Source organism: Falco rusticolus, chromosome 3, assembly GCF_015220075.1.
Source record: "Falco rusticolus isolate bFalRus1 chromosome 3, bFalRus1.pri, whole genome shotgun sequence".
Classification (NCBI taxonomy): domain Eukaryota; kingdom Metazoa; phylum Chordata; class Aves; order Falconiformes; family Falconidae; genus Falco; species Falco rusticolus.
In genome coordinates, this window is record NC_051189.1 from 99,249,871 (window position 1) to 99,271,526 (window position 21,656).

The 21,656-nt window shown below is 40.2% G+C and overlaps 1 protein-coding gene across 1 annotated transcript in view; it reads left to right on the forward strand.

Annotated features, from left to right (window-relative positions):
- Window positions 1–21,656, forward strand: part of CDKAL1 (CDK5 regulatory subunit associated protein 1 like 1) — a 430,469-nt gene that overhangs the window by 111,277 nt on the left and 297,536 nt on the right. The gene's annotated exons all lie outside the window — the stretch shown is intronic.

Below are 21,656 nucleotides of genomic sequence, written 5' to 3' on the forward strand. Positions count from 1 at the left end.
TTCCTGTATCACCCGCTGCTTCCACCTTAGACTGGCTCACCCCAGTGCCCTCTGTTTTCCCTTTCTTGGCCGGGCACACCAGAGTGCTGGTAGTGGCTGGAGGCCAGGCTCCTGTTGATATGCTCTTTTATTTTTTTATTATGATCTTTTTTTAAGATGACGCTCACCTCCTCATTCAGCTCCAACAACAACAACAAAAAAAATCTCAGGAAAACACAATGCACAAGAACTTTGGTCTAAACAGGCAGCATGCTAACAGGGAGTACCGAAGATTCCTTGTTAGTTATCTTTCTCTTTGTGCCTGGCACACTAGCAGCGATGCGAGGTCCGATTAGCCTTCTAGCTACGCAGGGGATTCAGAAGTAACACAGTAAAACGGTGAACTTCCAGCAAAAGTGCTTGAACTGGTCTTTAAACATTCTTCAGAAACGCTCATGCAATCTCCGCTGCTGGGAATGGGGAATAAAGAGGCAAGACAACTCAGAATGAGTGACTTGAAGTACTAGAGTCTTTTTAATACAGATTTTTTTGTGAAAGATGGTTGAATGAGAGGTCTCCTCTGAGTTCAAGGTTTCATTTAGTAAGTTGAGTCTTACTTTTTATGTAATAGTTACATCCTTATTGAAGTCAGTGTGAGAACTAAGTTTGACTAAACCCAATAAATGCTTGAGATGGTCTTTGATCCACATACCAGCACATATTTCTGTGTGCTGCAATGATACATTTTGTTTTATATCGGTAATCCTTGATTAATTTAGAGCATTAACTTCTTTGAATGGAAGACCATGGGTGTTTTGTTCCTTCCCCTTTTTCTTCCTTTGGTGTAGAAGTGGATGAGATGTTTCAAAGGTTGGAATGGAGATCAGATGGGCTAACAAGGAATGCTGTTAAGTCTATGTAGATTGAAGGATCCACAGTAAAGACTTCAGGTATAATAATTCTTCCTTTACTGCCCCTTCAGCCCACTTCAGTCTCTATCTAGATATGTGCTGCTGCAAGAAGTCAGTAATAACTAACCAGATGGGGATGAAGAGATTTGGTATTTAAAAGATCACTTGAAAATTTAAGTGAAAGATGTTGTGTATTACCTACATGTACGCTTTTGCTGCTGGAAAAAGAATATTTTAATGTTCTCAGTAATTACCTGCCCCCCCGAATTTTATGATGTTGAGCGTACAAAATATAGTTACAAAGGTATTTGGTAGCTGCACTGGCTATATCCCTGTAGGTAGCTTCTGTACACGGAATTAGAAAGGCCTTCGTTTGTACTACTTGCTCACTGAGGGTTTTCTGTCAGTCCTTTCTGAAGCTACTGCTGAGTATTTAAGACCCTGTTTTAGGGGGAAGGAGAACACATGAGAAGCAATACAATTCAGCTTAGGTAGGTGCCCTTAATTAGTACAAGAGGTCAAGGTCTCTTAAATCTAATAAACTTAAGATAATAAATCAGATCATAGTGTGGTCAACGTAAGTACGCACTCTACATGCGCATACATACCGCCATGACCTCTTATTTTGTTTTACCAGCTGAGCTTGATCTCAGAAGTTGTCCCCTAAGGCCAACTAATGTCTGCAGTACTGTTGAGAGGTGATCTGACAGGGAGCAGTTGCATTTTCCTGTGGGATTTTACACACTACTCTTTACAACCTCCACGTTGTAAGTTTATTCTTGATTTAGGTATAACCTGATGAAAGGGTTCCCAGCTCACAGCGAGTTTCCAGCTCCGAGCTGGTGAGCCGCGTTGCAGCCGCTGGCCACCCTGCAGCCGAGCTGTGGGGCTGCCCCCCTCCCTGTTACCACTGTAAATCGTCAAACGGTTTAGCACGGACAGATCCACCTTGTTGTGAGGTCAGGAGTTCTGACCTGGCTTATGTGAATTACTCAGCCGAGGCCCCGTCAGTCAGAGCCCACAGAAAGCTTCACCTTCTAAAGCAAATTGATGTAAATTAATTTTTCTACAACAGTGCAATCCTAATGTATCACCAGTCTTGGGAGGAGAAGCACACAGATGCTGAAAATTTGCGTTCAGAATAATAAAACAATTGTTGGTTGTTTAAAATATCTTTCTGGCAAACTAGAAATTCTCATTTCAGCTTCTGCTGTACATGTTGCAGTCTTACTTGGAAGTAGCATACTATACTTTTTCGAAATTAGATAATGTGATTGTGTGAAGAAGTCAGCCACCCCCTCACTTTTTACTGTTTACACTCGTGAAAGTACGTGTGCACATAATAAATACTGCAAAAGGAAGATTTCTAGTGTCTGGTACTTCTTATAACTAAAACTTTCTATCTGCCATGAATTGTTCATGCATTGTGGTCATATCTTCATGCTTCCCTAGATTTTTCAGAGCTCAATTTAATTCTTTAGTCAGCAATACTCGTTAGTGAACCTCTCTTGTTTTAGTGCTTAGGAGCTTTTGTTTGGATAATGATGTCTTCTAATAGCAGAGTTCAAGATCGAATGTTGACCTTCATAACCATAGTTCAGAATTATCTGATGCCTGTCATAAGTCTTTAGCCTATTCAGCACATTCGAGTGACTGTAAATACTGCTTTGGTAGAAATGAGGCCAAATTTTCCGGAGGCTGGCATAGGCAAGCGTTAGATTTCTGTGTTTTATCTAGAATGGGTTTCCAACTTGTAATTCTCCCACTTGACATAAGTTCACTCTTATCAGAAATTTTTGTGGAAGTGATGGTGTCTGAAATCCTGCATCAGTAACCCTGGGTTTCTGCGAGGAATTGCATAAACTAGAAATGTTCAGACAGTTGGTGTCTGGCAATTGCCCTCCTCCTGGAGAGGTGGCTGGTTCTTTAAAATACCAAATCATAAATGTTAGGTGGATTATTCAAGTCTTTTAAATCATTATTTGGAACTATGGTTTTGGATAAAAGAAGTAACAAGAAGATGAACTTTTTCTACCAGGCCTTGCTTACCTGTGATAGTTTCATGTTTTGTTCATTATTATTATATTTTTTAAAGCAGGTAATAAGAAACTTTGCTGCTTCTATTTGCTGCAGTTGGTGCTTAAAAAGCCTTGATGCCATACGGTGGTGTTTGTGTTTCTTGTGAAATGGTGTAGTGTCTTTGGAGTATTTTCTGAGCAGTGCTTGTTAGAAGTGCATTGGAAGTGGCTGGTTAGCCAGTGATTTAGCCATGTAGCTTCTCAGGCACATAATTTTAAAGGCAAAAATCACATATATTTTTTTTTTTCTTGCAAAGCAAATGTCTTGTTAAATAGCTGGAAAACAGCAACTGAACTATCAGTCTGTAATTCTGTTACTTTTGTTCTTTACCAAGAACACTTTTTTTTTTTTAAAAAAAAACCTTGAACAAAAAGTAGTTTCCTCAATTTCCCAAGGGGAGAGATTTTCTTCAGTCTTCAAGCAAAGCCGTGATCTGTGACTTTTTAATGAGAATTTCTTAAATTCATACCATATAACTGTATGATCTCAGTTTGATACAGTTCTTTTAATGAATTACAGTTCTTTAAATGAATTATTTAATGAATAAATAGTACTTCTCTATTTCCATGCCGTTATCATGGAGAACAGCGCTGAGTGTCAGTAAAACTGGGAAGCTCTCCTTCTCTCTCCTGCTGCCCTCCCGCTACCAGTGGTGAGGATCCTTGTTGATAGTAACTGCTACTCCTCTCTTCCAGGAAGCCTGCTTGTAAACAGAGATGTATCTTGCTCCCCCTCCCCATCGATTAGCTTTTACTGGGAATGCAAACAAACTGGTTTTGCTATTTTTATACGCAACAGATGGGTAACTTCTGCTGGAGGGAGATGTGCTTGACAAATGGAAGTTCAGAGGAGCAAGGTGCCTTCCTACGCAGCTATTTGTCCCTCTGACCTGTTTGGACTGTTCAGCTGGTTTCCAAACTGAGCAGTGTTTTTTGGAAAACTTCAAACATCACATTGAAGTGTGTCTGTGTTTTTACCGTCAATGTTGTTCCAACCAAAACAAGATGATATTTATTTTTTGAACTGTGTCACGTAAAGATGAAATCATAAATGGCTTTCAAACTGACAGTTTGGTAAGGATTAATGACTGTACGAAGCTGATTCTCTTTAGTGGGGATTATCTCAGCGAATAATGTATTTAACATTCAGGAGGAAATAGGGAAACCAGTAAAATTATCTGAGAACAAGAATTTAGACTAAGGTGAGACTTGTGTGGGGTCAGTTCCTTCGCTAGTCTGTAATTCTGTAATGAAGAGGGGTGGGGAATGTGGAATAAAGGTTTAATCAGGTGGCGTTAAGGCAGGTTTATTTAGGTATATGTAGGAAATAGGGTGGGGGAAAGTGGGAAATTATACAAAATGCGGGTTATAGAATCTGTATTTTGGCAAAGACAAGCTAATATTATTAAGGGAATATCTATGGTGGGGAGCCCTAAGAATAAGGGGTAGGCTATGTATGTTAGAGCTAAAATCAGAGATACTACCAGTTTTGAAGTGGCACAAAGGATATACTAAGGATGTATATTTATCATACATCTTTAGTATGTCCTATACACATTTATACAAAATGCATAGATCCAGTAGCTTTTTTTTTTTTTTTAATGCCGTGGCCTGTGGTGATGCTGGATGCCACAGGCTGTGGTAATGCTGGATGCTAAATTTTTAACTAAACTCTGAAAGCTGAGAAAATCCCATCAGACCAGGAGAATGCTAATATTGGGTTAATGCTGAAAGAAATAACAACAGCAAAGTAGGATGCTCTAGCCTGTTGATTTTTCAGCAGCTCTCTTTGTCCTAGAGAACTGCATGCTAGAGGAAAGATAGGAGAGGATAATTTATAGGTCATAGAGGGCACCATTGTTGATAATCACAGAAAAAGCATCCGGTGCTGCTTGGGCTTGTACAGAACTGCTGGTCTGGTATTTATGCTCTTTCTGAAATATTGGCCGATGGTCACGTGTCAGGTGGAGGTTTATATATATATATATATATATACACGTGTGTGTGTGTGTGTGCAGTTATAGAAGGAAGGGTACGTATAGCTGGTGAGTCCGAGGGCAACAGGGAGGAGAATATGGACTTTCAAACAGCTCCCAGGCACCATTTGTGGTACGATGAACAGTTGAAGTGTGTGTTGTATAGATTGGATAAACCCTGGAAGAAGACGGCTGGAAGGACACTGACGTACTGATATAGTCCATAGCCTCAGCGGTGATTTCTCTAAGTTACCACTACATGGCTTCCTTTTGTAGTAACACACAGCACATGCTGTGTTGGGGAAACTTGGTGTCTCAAACAGTTTTTTTTCTAGTTATGCATCCTTTTTATTAGGTCCAACTTCGCAGAAAGAAAATTCATAATAAAAATCAAAATGTTTTGGGCTGTGTTGTCCATATTTAATCCAATAAATGTGTTGCAAATTTTCTAACATCAGGATCTGGAATACCAATAGAGTGGGAATAGTTTTGTAACATATTATTTAAACTGTAAAGTAAGTTGAAAATGGGGGGAGTATCGTTGCCCATTTTGATGTCAAGGTCAAATGCACACGATTTGGAATACAGAACATGAAATGAAGGAGTTAGCTTTTTAAAATTTATAACTTTTGAGAGTTATGTGCAAACTCAAATTATTCATGTACTTCTAGAGCTTGAGTGGTCCTATTGAATATTATAACTCATTGTGAACGCCACACATGCTCTGGTTTTGTGCTTTAAAATTGATAAAGCTAATGTATGAATAGTAAAATATTTATCTGCTTACTTTTCCTTGTGGGTTACCTTTTAAAGCAAAAGTTGTTAGAGGCACAGTTTGAGATGTTTGCTGCAGCAAATAATTCTTTTCTATTTTTGTGTTTTCTGATTTGTTATCTGTATTACTGACACTGTGATTTTCTGATACTGAAGACTTTTCAAAGTGGGTGGAAATACATTTTATTTATCTGTGTTATTTTAGATACAACTGTTTGCACAGAGAGGGAAATTATTTAGAAAGTAGGTATAGCAGTAAAGTATCTCTTTAAGCTAACCTTGCTTTACACGTAGGGTCTTGCCGGAGCCTGCTTAATTCCCGTCAGAAGGACGATGCTCTTGCATAGAACATCTGATAGCTTTTTCAGAAAGTGGCAAATACTGGAAGAAATCATAGAGTAAGCGGGTATTCCGTAAATTGGTATATATTGTGAACAGAGGTGGAAAGTAATTTTTATACGCTCAAGGGAGTAGGGAGAGAGAATTGTAGCTATAACAGCATTTGAAGGGAAGTGCATCGGGAGTGAAGGCTCTCAAGTCTTCTGAAGGTCATCAGAGTAGATCTGGCCTTCATTTGACCCATGATCAGGGCGCAGAACAGGGCAAGAGTTTTAATTTAAAGAGAAAAAAAAAAAAAAAAAAGGCAAGTGAGCAGTGCAGTGTTATCTGTCTCTGTGGGAAAGGGGATTATGGAAACCAGGTAAGCAACCTAGGATGTTTGCTCATTAATGTTTCATACTGGTAAATCTAATATGCCTTTACAACAACAACAAAAAAATCCATCAGGTTAAGCTGCTTGTACCAGTGATGCAAAACTTAGGTTTTTACTTCTCTAGCGTGTTTTTAATTGCGTACGTATGTGATATATTGAAGCACATGTTTATGGTCCCATTTGGAAGAATTTAACCAGCCTTCTGCTTGTGCGGGTAGGTCTGTATCCCACAGAGACAGACTTTTGTATTGTCTTAAATAAGGTTAATGTACACTTTGCTGAGTGCTGGAGAAACCTGGGGCGTGCTGTCTGATAGCGAGAGATGGGAGACGTCAATGAATGGGACTCAGAGTTTCGGAGGAGCGTCAGGGGGTGCGATGCTCCGTTCTCCCGTTTGAGCTTTATTTAAAAGTACTGACGCCCTCTGGCACCTGTTTAAAAACAAACTTCTGCTTGATGGTGGGAAGATCTTCCTGTGTGTTGACTGTTCAGAAATAAAGGCTTGATTACCTATTTAACATTTCGTATATAGGCTATAAGAAAAAATAATGATGTTTATTAATGAAGTAGTCCTTCAAAGAAAATGTTATACACTTTGTGCAATCAGAGTCTGAAAAATGTACTTGAGTCTCTATGGAAATTTGGAATTTATATTTTTATATAAGAAATCTCTTAGAGCAAATTTCGGAGGTGTAAGTTGTGCAGTTTGCACTTTTCCTGTCCTCTCGAATTCTGCAGTGTTTAGGAACGGTAGAAGAGAATTTATTTGAAACTCCTGGTAGGAGCAGATGGATTTCTTTTCTGAAGTTTCATAACAGGATGATAATTTCCACTGAGATTCAGTAGAATTCTGAGCTGCATTAAGTGAGCTTAATGGAGAACATTGCATTATTTATTATCGCTTCCTGGTGTGAGGTGTCTTGAAGTCTGCAGAGATGTATATTGAATTAAAAATAGAAGTGAATTACAAATATGAAGTGGTTGCATAGGAAATGCTGTTTGAGCAATTAATATTGCTTAGAGGCATCTAAAGGTCGATGACATTATTATTAACTGTTTATATGTTACAGAGAAACTTGAATGTTACAACTTTTGAAAGAATTTGCTGTGTGTCTGAGGTCCAGGTAGAGATCGTTAATGCTAAGGGCCTTTTTCATTAGAGCATTAATAAGGGCACGAATTGTTGTACAAAGCAAGTTTGGGAGCCCCAGGAACGTGCAGTCGGGATCTGCCTCCATTTCCCAACAGAGCTGTGGGTGATCACTCATCGGACGTGGGGCTGAGGAAAAGGTTAGAGATTGTTACAGAAACTTTATCTGTAAAACACCTAGCTCATTTGGCACAGGACTTGCAAAATAACCTTTAAAAATTATTCATTAGTCTTCATGATGGATTATTATCTTTAAAAAGCCATTGATCAATAGCATACTGCAATGAGGCTTTTCTCCTGACATTCCTGGTAACTGGGATGGGAGATCAAACTGTGAAATCCTGGTAAAGTGTTTCAAACACGTCATTTACTTTGCTCAAACAGTTACGGCTGCTGATTATATGCTGTAAACTTAAGTACTGTGTAGTATTAGAGCCTGCTTATTCTTCAAAAATAGAAAATTCTTTCTATGTGTATGTATGGGTAAAGAGGTGCTATAGAGATGGTTGTATTAATCTGGGAGAACTAACATTTATGGGAAATGTAGAAGAAAAAATAAAAAGGGAACAGAGCTTTGGGAGTAAAGTGGTTGTCTATATTTGAGCCACGTTGGATTGCTGTTTGTTAGACATGCTTAGTGTTGAGAAATAGGAACAAAACTTTGTTGCTTGCATCCTTTAAGTTGTTCTGACCTTCCAGATGTGCATATGACCTAAAACTTTCATGAGCCCATGCATTCATTATCATCACTATGAAATGCCTGGCAGTGTATTAAACTTGTAGAATATTATCTATTGTGAAAACTACTGGAATGATGTCTTGGTTATTTTAGGAAACATCCTTAGGCAAGCTAATATGCTTAGAGAAATTACCCCTTCAACTCTGATAGAAGTTACAATTTTTAGGTCTTTAAATAATACATTTTGAACTGGATTTAGATGGCTAAACTGGCATTAATTTTTCGGAGCTACTTCTAGGGCTTGTCTCTTTCTCTTCCTTCTCTCAGCACCCCACCTGCAAATGTTTTCCCAACCATACACATCAAAAAGCTGAAACCACAGTGGAAGCAAGCGTGCTGCATAAATTGTTAGTGACAAGCAGATGTAGCTACTCTGATCAGTCCCACCTCACAGTGGGAGTGCACTAAAGCCAGCTTAGGCTGTTTGATGCACTTTTGAGCTTCCTACTTTCTAATAGCATCTTCTCCCTTCCCATGCTTAAGCGTCAGTGATAACAACTGAGTGGAGGATTTTTCCAGCAGTGTGCTGGCAGAAGTAAAGTGTAGTCATCATGTGAGTCACCTGGGAATTTGATTTTTGTTTTATTTTTGATAATGCGATTAAAAATGTCTGAGTAGAAAAAGACGAAATCTTATTTCTTATCTTCAGAAGTAGGATTAGCTTCTTAAATAATTGTCATACACTTTTGAATCTCTACATGTTTCTCATGAAACTCAACATTTCAGTCTCTTAAGAAAATAAATTAGTACTATCTCTTCAGTTTGTATCGTAGGATGTGGTGTGAGCCCCTTCTGCACTGCTTTAACTCAGTGCTTCAGGAGTCTGCTCCTTTCAGGAACTGTGATGAATCTGTGTGAGTGGAGCAGCACGAAGATGTTCCACCAATACTGAACCCAGGTTTTTCTGTCCAACAAATGTGTGTGTCAAAATGCAACCTGTAAAGAATTGGGGATCTTTACCATACCAGATCTTTCAGGCATGGTATAAAACAATAGAAATTTGAGATCTTCATGAAGACTTAGTTAACAATGCATCATAATCTATTGAGATAAGGCTGTTGGCCAAGTAGCCTGTTGCAATGAATGTGTGACATACAGTGAGGAGCAAGAAACATGAACCAGCTGTCATGAGCTGCTCTCAGTGGTGAATAAGGTGCTCATGACCAGGAGACTGAATCAAGGTATTTATTCCTCTTTACTTGGTGGGTCTTCACCTGGGTTACTGTGTTTTGGGTGTCGTGGAGGCAGTAGAGAGATGCAGGGAGACCGGAGCAGGTCCATTGGAGGACTACTAAAATGGTCAGGCTGTCATGAGTCTGGCACATAGGAGGCCAGTGGGTAATCAAACAGTAGTCCGTAATTAGTTGAAAGGCAACTGCGAAGATTATGGGACCAAGCTCTTCTTGATCAGACCAGAAGACACAACAAGTGACAAGTCTTCTGGCCTTGCTGGGTGATGATGTTGTCAGTAGTCGGCTTGCGAGCGGAAGGTTGGGCCTAGTGACCTCTGGAAGTTCTTTCCAGCGTACACTTCCCTCGTTCTTTAAAAATGAGGTTAAACAGGGAGGGTAAGAGGCAGTATACTCTATGGTTTGGTACCTCTATTGCTATTCAGATACTATGCTTGTGAACAGGAATTAAATAAGACAGTCCTCATCTCTTCTGATTAGGAGGAGCTTTCTGGGCTTTACTGGAAGAGTTTAATGAATTAAGCAAACAAACAAAAAAGCTTACTAAAAAGCACGATACAGTGCAATTTGGACAAAATGAAGGTTCCAGTATTTAGAAGCAAAACCTCCTTTTTTGTTTTTTGCTCTGGTCTTTGTCATTTGCTTCTGTCACCATGATACAGTCCTTATCTATTACACAAAAACTAGGCACAGTGTGGTTGCTTATGTAGCGTTTCTGTAAGGGACAAAATACATGCAGCTTGCTTTTTTTTTTTTTTTTTAAAAAATATAAAAATTACGTCATTGAGTTTTGTTCCCTTTTCTTTGTTAGGTAGCTTCTGACAGGCTTCTGTGCACATATGATGGAAACTGTATTTAGTGGCTCTTGAGAAGATTGAAGTTTTTTTCTTTTTTCATCTAGTAATTGTAGATATCTTATTTTGAGTAACAAAAAGCCTTGGTGGTCAGAATTGTGGCTGCATTTCAGGTCTGTGACTTTTCTTCCTCAGCTGCCCTGATGGTGTCCAAGAGAAAGGGAGTTGCTTCTTAACTCCTTTGTTATCCTCGACTTTTTATCACAATGTCCCATGTCAGACACAGCATGGAAACCTTCAGGGGTTTTGTTCTGGTGGCTCAGTAGAACAATATTGTCAGCACCCTGTACTGCTCTGTTTGTTTAGTCCATGTAAATTCTGTGCCCTCTTTTTTGTTTCATCATCTTCCTTACCTGATAAAAAAAAATAATCCTGGTGCATTATACTTAACAAATAATAATATTAAAAAAAAACAAAACAAAACAACAAAGGACAATTACTTATAATAGATTCTAGAATAGCAACCTCTCTTGATGATCCTTTTTCAGTTTTGTAGGTAAGTCTGTTACTGAGAAGCATACTACACCTCTGGGGGAAAAAAAATAGATTATTTAATTTTCATTCAACAGTAATTTCATTTTTTAGCCATTGTGTCAACAAGGTTTTATATTACAACCATTGGCCATGCATGCATGTAACTTGAAGCCCGCCTGGACTTTGAACCTGAAAGGCAGTGTAGTATTGCACAAATTAATTAGAATAATAGTGTGCCCTAAACTGCACTTCTTTTATGTTTAAAGAGATGAATAGAAGTAAGAGTGGGAAGATTGATAGGAGAAGCAGAATAAATGGTCAGTTAACAAAACATAAAGGAGAGATACGCCACAAATACTGCGGTGGAGTATTATAGTTCCTGCAGGAATATGTGTAGAAAGAACAGAGGAATACAGTAAGAGTCAAGTGGGTTATATGGAAGTTCACGGTAATAATTCTGGTTTCCATTTTTTTATTGTGTCCCTTTCCAAGTGAATTTAAAGTTTCACTTCTTTTGAGACAAGTATATCCAATTAACAGTCCATCTATATATGGAAAAATCAATTCAGAATAGGATTAAATTTTGAAGGAGGAGAATGAAGTCTTGCTTTTTTGAAGTAGTAGAAAGAATGCAAATGTGTACTTGAAGAAGGAAAGTAGTGGTAGAAGGTGAAGAGAAAGGCCAACATTGCTGCTATAGGAGCTATTTCTGCTTCTGAAAATTTTCACCACTGATTTCCTTAGATGCTTGCTGAAGAAAAGGTAGCGTGAAACTGGAGATGTAGAAAGATGCTGAAATATTTCTACAACCCCACTACAACCTGTCATGTACGTACTAAAGGACATAAAACTTCAAGAATATGCAGAAACTGGTGATTTTTTTATTTTATTTTTTTTTATAAGGGTAATCCCAGCTTTTGACACCTGCAGCACTTCCTTGGCGATATAGCAGCCTCTGCTTTTGCAAGGCTGAGTCGGCAGAATGTCAGTATGTCTGGTATGCTGTCCCTCAAAGAAGCTCAGAGCTGAAGTTACTTGTGCTGTCAGCAGAGAGGTGAAGATCAGCAATGAAAGGAGCTGGGGGGCCAAAAGCAGCGAGTGCTGGGCATGGCCGAAGTTTTGGGAGGTTTGCTGGTCTATACTTTGAGCTTCGTGTATACAGTAGTAGTAGTTCAAAGCAGTAGTAGTGAAAAAGGATTAATCATTTCTCCTTTCTGCAACCCCACAAAAATAAAAACAAAACAGTAATTATGAAAAACTTTGTCATCTTAGATATTACTTTTGTGATATGCTTAAACTTAGAGGTATTACCAGAGGATCAACCAACATGCTGAACTCGATTATAAAATCGCAAATGGCGACATAGTCAAGTCTAGTGTGGCTGTTCAGGAGAGTCCTGAGAGATGCCTGGTGTTCATTTTCTGCCTTGAACAGAGCTCAAGGAACGAGATGGGTTTATTCGCAGATTTTACTGAAGGATGTTAAAAGGAAGAGAACCTTATCTAAGACAGTAATTAGGATTTTGCCTAATTATGGTCTTAATGGAACACAAAAAATAATGAGAAGGGCTTTTATAGGGACATCAGCCAGAAAAGGAAGGTCAGAGACAGTGTACCCCCGATGGACACCACTGGACAGCTGGTGACAGATGGAGAGGGCTGAGGTACTCAGCAACCTTTTTGCCTCAGTCTTCACTGGCACCCTCTCTTCCCTCACCTCTTGAGTGGAGGGACCATCAGATGGGGACTGGGGGAGCAAGTCCCTTCCGCTATAAGAGAAGATCAGGCTCATGACCACCTGAGGAACCTGAACAAGCTAAGTCTGTGGGACCTGACGAAATGCATCCCAGAGTCCAGAGGGAATTGGTTGATGTAGTTGTCAAGGCACTCCGTGTTATTTGAGAAGTCATGGCAGTCAGGTGAAGACCCTGGTGACTGGACAAAGGGAAATTTTGCACCTATTTTTTAAAGGGGTAGAAAGGAGGACCCTGGGAACTACTGACCTGTCAGCCTCACCTCTGTGCCAGGGGATGTCATGGAACAGATCCTCCTAGAAGCTATGCTAAGGCATGTGGAGGACAGGAAGCTGATTTGAGACATCCAATATGGCTTCACTAAGGGCAGGTCTTGCCTGACCAGCCTAGTGGCCTTCTATGATGGAGTGACTACATCAGTGGACAAGGAAAGAGCTACAGATGTCATCTGTATGGACTTCTGTAAGGCCTTTGATACTGTCCCCCCCAACATCCTTCTCTAAATTGGAGAGTTGTGGATGTGATGAGTGGACTGTTTGCTGGATGAGGAATTGGTTGGATGGCTGCATCTAGAAGGATAGTGGTCAACAGCTCAATGTCCATCTGGACACTGGTGACAATTGGTGTTCCTCAGGGGTCTGTATTGGGACCAGTACTGTTTAATATTTTCACTGATAACATAGACAGTGGGATTGAGTGCACCCTCAGCGAATTTGCAGACCATGCCAAGTTGAGCGGTGTGGTTGACACACCTGAGGGATGGGGTGACATCCAGAAGGACCTGAACAAGCTCAAGAAATGGGCCTGTATGAAACTCAGGAGGTTCAACAAGGCCAAGTGCAAGGTCCTGCACCTGGATTGAGGCAGTCTCCAGTATCAATACAGGCTGGGTGATGAAAGGATTGAGGGCAGCCCTGAGGAGGATGTGGGGGTACTGGTGTGTGAAAAGCTGGGCATGAGCCGGCAACATGCGCTCCCAGCCCAGAAAGCCCCCCGCGCCCTGGGCTGCATCCCCAGCAGCGTGGCCAGCAGGGCGAGGGAGGGGATTCTGCCCCTCTGCTCCGCTCTGGTGAGACCCCCCTGCAGCGCTGCATCCAGCTCTGGGGCCACCAACGTGGGAAGGACACAGACTGTTGGAGTGAGCCCAGAGGAGGCCACAAAGATGCTCTGAGGGCTGGAGCCCCTCTCCCATGGAGACAGGCTGAGGGCGTTGGGGTTGTTCAGCCTGGAGAGGAAAAGGGTCTGGGGAGACCTTATTGCGGCCTTTCAATACCTAAAGGGGCTTTATAAGAAAGATGGGGACAGACTTTTTAGTAGGGCTTGTTGTGATAGGACAAGGGGTAATGGCTTTAAACTGAAGGAGGGTTAGATTTAGACTAGATACATGGAAGATTTTTTTTACGATGTGGGTGGTGAGGCACTGGCACAGGTTGCCCAGAGAGTTGGTAGATGCCCCAACCCTGTCAGTGTTCAAGGTCAGGTTGGATGAGGCTTTGAGCAACCTGATCTAGTTGAAGGTGTCCCTGGTCATTGCAGAAGGGTTGGACTAGGTGACCTTTAAAGGTCCCTTCCAACCCGAATTATTCTATGCTAGTAAGAAGACTGTGAAGCAGGTCAGGAACATAGCAATGCATCTTACTAATCATGTGCTTAACAAAAAAAATAAAATAAAATAAAATAAAACCCCACCAAAAAAACCTCACAAAAAGAAAAGTTTATAGAGCAGCAAAGGCATATACATTACCATTTTATCTGAAGAAGAATGCTAGGAGCCTCAACGGCTGCAAAATATGGCAGAAAAAAATATTTCTCAACATTTTAGCAAGTATTTTGTAAACCCACAAACGTCACCTGTGTTAGCTAGTGAAGGTGTGATGGTGTCTAACGAGACCTGGCAGCCTGTACTGTTCACTTGGGTGGAGGTGGAGGGAGGTTTGAGCTGTCAAGTGGGTGTCTTGGCGCCTGGTCTGGTACCCGCCTTGCAGATTGGCAGCTCCTGGGCTGTTCTGCCAGGCTGAGAGGACAAGTGCTGTTGCTAACAGAGAGGGATGGAGTGAAATCTGTGTGCCTTGCTGTGTGTTTGTGTCACTGATGCTACCCGTGGGGGAGTATCCCAAACTCCTCACGATCCATAGGGAACTTTTCCTGGGCTCCTTCATAGTAGGTGGTTTTGCAATGAGCTGAAGTTTTCCTGCCACTCAGAAATACTCTTTGGGAGAAGGTTACTCTTGAGTAAAGGTACTTAAATTTCTCTTCCTGCATATCTTAATTTACCTACCATTCCTAGAAATAACCTCCCATGTAGTTATTGTACTATTTTCACTACAAAGTCCACTGTTTGGGGAGAACCTCCTGTTATTTTGTTTGTACTATTTTGTTTGTACTCTGGGGGGGGGGGAGGGAAAGGAACACATTTTGGATCTATCACATAAATCACAGAGCTTTCTAGATGATAATTCTTAACCTTGGTCTCTTCCTAAGGCACTGGCCTATCAAGCCAAAAAAAAAAGTAAGAAAGTTTAATTCAAGTGAGATTAGGGCCAAAAATACAACCTGCAAATCCTCTATCTCATTCCTCCTTAAAAAAATCCAAACCTGTTCTTCCATAGGTCAGCAAGCAGGTCTAGAATTGAGTTGTGGGAAAAGCTTACCCAGCAGTGTTTATCATTTGGATGGAAAGGTTTTAATTGGCATAGTAGCAGCCCAAAAGCGATGGCATCTCTCAGGACTTTGTCCTGGCTAAGAATACAGCGTCAGGAGCAGGGCAGGGTCCTCCTGGTTTGCAATTTTGTACTGAATTGCTAGTATTTTCTGTTGTATGGCAAGGTGCCTCAATCTTCTAAGTAAACAGAAGAAAAAACCCCAACACTTGACTACTTGACAATAATGAGGAAAAAATAATGAATATATTTACTCTTTTTGCAAACAAGTAAAAATCTTTTCACCACCAGCCAAGATGAGTTTTTTTGTGGAGCAGATTTTGTCATTAATTACATTTTCCTTTTTAAAACCATTTTGTTATAAGGCTGATCACTTTCAATTATGAGTTTTGCAGACTTGCTTTGAAGTTATGTTATATTGACTTTTAAGTTGATTTTCTTAATCCTCTGGAGGGACAGCAGCTGGCCGGTCACCATTCTGGCCTGGCCCACAGGCTGTCCTGGCAGATCTCTGTTCTGGGGGAAGGGCACTTCCCCTCTGATGTTGCTGAATTCAAGCCTTGCTTGGGGCTACAAAACCTACCAGCCAGGACCAAGGACAGGTTTAAGATTTATTCCTTCCTCCATCTCATCCTCTTCCTGAATACATCCCCATCTGATTTTTCAAGTTGATAGAATCTTAATACTGTTACTTCAAAAGCCGAAAAGACCATCATCACCAATAAATGATGTGTCTGAGTAATGACTGCCCAAGAGTAACTGCTGCCTACAAGGTTTTTACAGAAAATCAGAGTAAAACTCAGGCACAGACCTGAGTGGTTCTGGATTTTAAAACGAGATTGCCTGTTTCAGCCAAACCTGCAGTCGCTTCGCTTGTATGCCAGGTTGCTGGATGAAAACAAGTTTCCATTCAAACCAAGACATTAGAGCTGTGTTGGGAAAATTCCCTATAGTTTGAAAGCAGCTGCTAGGCCATCATTTTGGAGCATGCCATAAAACCCTGGATGGATCTGTTGTACTTGTGAAAAGCAGAAGTTTGGGCAGTGCATTCAAATGCATTTTTTCTGAGAGTGGGAAAAATGCGAGAAGCATATCGCCTGTTCGTGCAGATATTGTGAAAATCCAAATGGAGATAAAATGCGATATTTTTTTTTCTTCCTCTGTTATCTCTTCTCAGAAACCTAGGGAGTAATTTGCTACATAGCATGTGAGTTGGGGTTATTCTCAGAGCTGATATTTCACCTCCAGCGGAAAGCTCTGTTGGAGAGGGGTATTTTGATGCTTTTATTTATTTATTTTTGCTTGGAGCGCATCTTTACAACCTCAGTTTGGAGTCTAATGGAGCAAGCATTTATGTCTTTTTGAAGTATTTTCAGAAAAGACATGCTTGCTTGTGTCGGGAGAATGTGCAACTTATTTTTTTTCTGGAGTATTTACATGTTACCTGATGGGTTTTGTCAAAGGACACAAGTTCAGAGGATGCCGCATGGTAACTACAGGGCTGCTTTGCCTGCTTTGCTAGAGAGTGGTCCTCAAAGAGCGATTTAGTAAACTCTTAATAATTAGCATAAGCATCCTCAGGTGAACTTTACATCATCACATGCCTCACAAGGCAAAGACGGTAATTCCTTGGGGGCTGTGGAGTGTACAGGGAAGCTGACGGGCGTAAGTAGACTTGAAGGGTTCTGCTCTAATTAATAGTCTTGACAAGCTTTCCTCAGGTTTTCCATATGCCTTTGACTGCGGGGCTGTCCCTAACCTCGAAAGCACAACGTGGATGAATTTCTTCACATACTTTTTGCTTTTTGTTCACCTGTGCTGCTTAGCGTATTGCAACCTCAAAGCTTTCCCAAGACTTGTGAAGCTCACCGTGGCTGAAACAAGGAGTTCCCCTGAATTCTCCTTTTGTTCCCTTCCCAACAGCTTTCCCTTGACCGCTGTTTTGGCTCTAGTGCAGCCTGTCTGCTAGGAGCTAACTAATGGAATAAAACAGTAAAAAAACCCCAAACGTGGCCAATGGGTTCCTCCTGTGTCGGTGAGTCACGTGGGGCCCTGGGAAGGTCCGGTGAGCTGCAGCGTGTGGAGCAGAGGAGGAGTGATACCAGATGGCCAGCAGTGAGGATGAGGAGGGGTTGGAGCTGCAGAGGGGCAGGGGCAGCAATAGCAGACAGGGAGATTGGGAAGCAAGCTGTTGGGTAGGACTGAGACATTAGATTGGCTCAAAGCCTGTGAAGCCACGGTTTGAGTTACCATTTGTAATTCCTCAAGCAGAAAGTAACAGTGTGTTTTTATGGATTTTCAGGAATGTATTCTAAATGCTATACAGGCACCATCTCTTCATTCCAGAGATGTTGTGCTCTCTCTGAAACTCGTGGCTTCCTCCTGATTAATTCAGCAGATGTGACAGTTGGAAGATCTTTCACACATTTGAATCTACCCAAATAGCATTTCTTTTTTCCCAGAGACATCACAACATCATTTCTACAGCCTGGGAAGTAGTATCCCTCCCAATTTTACTTTTTATAACCTTTGGCAGCCTGATCTCATCATATATCCAGCTTGTGCTCTATTCTGCTACATCTGTCTTAGCAGAATTTTTTCATGCATATTAGTCTTTAGTTGGGCATTTCTAGACACAAACCTCCTGTTGATTTATGGCTTCACACCTTCCTAAAATACCTGATAAGTGTTGTGGCAGATTTTGTGTAATGGGCGGCCATGAGAATGGTGTGAACAGACTATGCAGGTGCATTGCACAGTCTGAGTTAACTATACACATCTTAATGTGAAAGTGGCCGGGTTTGTGCTGGTACAACAGTGAGGAGTACTGTGTTTGGTAGAAATAGCTCTTTGCCTGCTTTGCTAGAGAGTGGTCCTCTATTTGGTAGAAATAGCTCACTGACCTAAAAACCTACTCGAGAGTTTGGCCAGTTGTTGTTTGTTTAGTAGGATTCAGGCTGAAATACTTGCATTTTCATTTCAGATAGCAAAGATACTATATTGTACTATAGCATCAGAAATAGTTCCCTTTATTATTTTATTAACATTTCCCAACCACTGTCAATGCAAATTTTAACTCGTGTAAAACACTTTTCCCCCTAATTTATTGCTTTAGATGAAAAATCCGCTACTGCTTCTTCCATGACTTGTATTTGACTGTTATTAGTCCTGCTGTGGGCACCATTTTGCTTATTGTTTAAAGATTTCTTCATTATTTAATTCCACCAACAATGGGTTTCAGAGGAAAAAAAAAAAGGGATTTGTAGGTATAACACTTGATTTCGCTTATATGGTCCTAGAGCAACACTTTACAAATTGCATGTTTCATGCTGACCACTCCATAGGTGGCCAGCTGTGCTCCCTGCGGAACAGACTGCTTTGGATTTCAGGTGCCTGCTGTGCCCTTCTGTGCAGCTGGGATCCTTTGGTCAGTGGTAACGGTTGCTCTCTGAAAGCAGAGAGTCATTCACTTAAGAGTTCACAGCTTCTAAAAGTCCCGTGAGCAACTCTGCTGGAAAGGGAAGCAAGCAGGTGAGCGGTGATGATCTGGTTTCTCTTGTCTTTCTAGCAAAGAGCAAGTAGCAACTACACTGCTCTCAGTGTCACAGAATATCTTCCATTGAACTTAGCCTATCTTCTCCGCTTTCACTTTTTTCTTCCTTCTTTATATATATATATGTATGTATGTATGTATGTATGTATTGCTTTCCTTAGAATTGAACCTCAGGGAAAGGTCCCTAACTCTTCTCCTGTGGAGATTCCACCTGAGTAGCTGTGTGAGCCATGGAGAGGTGGTAAGCTTCCTCGCTGCTGCCGTGGTGTCCAGCAGTGTTGCTATACATGCAGTGAGCTTTCCTGGAGGGTGGGTGGTGTACCTTTATCTTTGTCATGGTGCTGACCAAATTTTCTTGAAGCTCAAAAATAAAAAGGTAGAGGAACTGTGCAACAACATGTTACATAAAATTGTGAGCAAGATGTTCCAGTTTGGGCTGGTTCCTGACCACATAAATAGAAGTGCACATAGGCAAGGCATAAGTTTCCCCCATCCTAGTCCCATTCTCAAATTTATTTAAATTTATTTATTTATAAAAACCCGAATAGCTTGAACATACTTCATGAAGCCTGATAGTACAGTTGTAGTTGCAATGGCTGTATCTATGCAGTGGAGTTGCAGTGTGTGTAACGTATGATCCCTCTACAGATCTTGTATGAGTCCTCGACTGTACGCAGCACTTTTTTTTTTTTCATGCCTCTGTTTTTTCTCACTTGTTGTTTGTTCCCCACCCATTACTTAGGAAGTAGGTCAAATAATGCTTTTATTAAAAGAAAGAATTGCTCTAAAATAAATTTCTATTCAGATGTATATCTTCCAAGTAGTCTTTAGAAAAGACTGCGTTTCTAGAAAATGTTTCCCGAGTCAATTAACTTGAAAGTTCAAGGTAAGGTTCATGCAGTTGAAAAAATTTAAAGGGTGTCTAAAAGGGAAAGATGTATTTATTCATGCCACCTACTAGATTCCAAGAGGTATTGTTCTCATCACTATTCATGTTTTTGAAGGATAAAGGCTTTTCTAATACAATTGCTGTGCTAACTAGATTTCTGAAGAATAATTTTTGTAGGCTTTTGTTAATATGAGGAGTGCTCATTAAACTATTAAAAGGAGGTGACGATATAGTACTGGAATGCATATTTTGAGAAGTTTCCTGAAAGTGAGGCAAAAATTTTCATAATTTCCTTACAGTGGTTTTTCATTTATGGTGGATTTCTTGGACTGTACAGTGTATTATGGATGTAGTGAAAATTGGCTATGATTGAAAATTTAGTTCTGACATTTCCACTTAATTGCATTTTAAAGCAAAAAATTCCCAGTATGCAAAATTCTTTATTCTGTAGAGACCTATAGAACTTTAAAAAAGTTAAATGAAGGCAATATGAAGAATATTCAGTTTACCTTTTTTCCCTCTAGCTCCAGTTATAGTCCCAGAAGATACAGCAAAATGTTAAAGCTGTAAAATAACATTAAAATGCCATTTAATGTGTCAAGGGAAATTTTGTTTATTTATTTTTTTTCTTAGATAAAAAGACTTGAATAGAAGCTTTTTCTTCTGTAGTGCTCACAGGTTTTCAAGTAGATGGAGATGGCTGTTACTAGCACCAGATTATACCAGATGCAGAGTTGCCTAGGGATGTGTGCTTTGTTTGCTGGAGACAGGTCTTATTGTCTTGCCTCCAGGCATTAGGTTGAGTCTGTTAGACTATATAAGTAGTGATTTTTATCCTGTGAGTTAGTGGAGTGTCACGTGGTGCTATGTGACATTTTTAGGTAATGCATGAAGTAGGATTTTTAATTTATATTTTTTTTTTAAACTTGGATGCGTGGAAGTAGGTGACCTCTATTGAAGTTTTGCAAACCCCTTAAATATTTACCGCTGAAAGAAAAGAAGGATTGCAGATTTCAGAGACATGTTGCTAGGTTCCCTGCCTAAGAAATATATGAAATTAGCATTTCATCATAGTTCTTTCTCCACAGCAATATTATCAAGGAAGAGATGAGAGGATTTGCATTAATATTATACACCTTAGCTTGCAAGTAGAGGACCAATGAGGCTCTGAATGGTGAATGTTTGCAGATTTCCCGAAAGTTCCACTAAACCAAAATTGATTATTTTATTTGCTACATTTATATTAGATATGAGGTAATAGGTGTAATTAATTTTCCTGTTATTTCAACTTGACTGTGTATAGGATGTTTAATTTTTCCTTAGAAGTAGCTCATTTTAGTGCAGCAGCCAACATGAGGTGTTTGGCTAGATGGGCTGTGATCTCCCTTAATATTACAAATTGTGTGTTCTTGTGAGATTTCATTTGAGCTGTAATTTGTAAATAAATTTGTTTACATTATGAGTATAAAGTGAAACTTGTGAGTGGTGGAACTGTGTGTGGTACCAGTCTGGTTTGGGTGATTTTTTTTTTTTTTTTTTCCTTTGTTAAATTTGCATTTGCTGGAGAACTCCAGATACTCAGCGTATCTGTGTATCCCTGTGCTTGTTGAACATCACTTTCTCTTGTGCATTCAGCTTGGAGACAGCTCAAGCAAGCTGAGAGCATAAAATTGTCTAAGCCATTGTATATTTTGGATAGGAGAATTTTTCTGGAAAATGTTATGACATGTCTTAGCCTGTTCCAATATAACAGTAAACACTTCATGAATCCATATATTGCTGGAGAAAATATGGATTTACAAGGTTCCAGTTTGACAGAAGTCTGCCAGGAGGTTGTGATACAGCATGTGACTGTGAAAGAGAGTTCTTAGAGCAACCCGTAATATGTCAGACCTAGCAGATCTGCTAAAATTATTCTGTGCTTCTCTTTACTGCTTTGCACGTTATAATGCAGTAGTCATGTT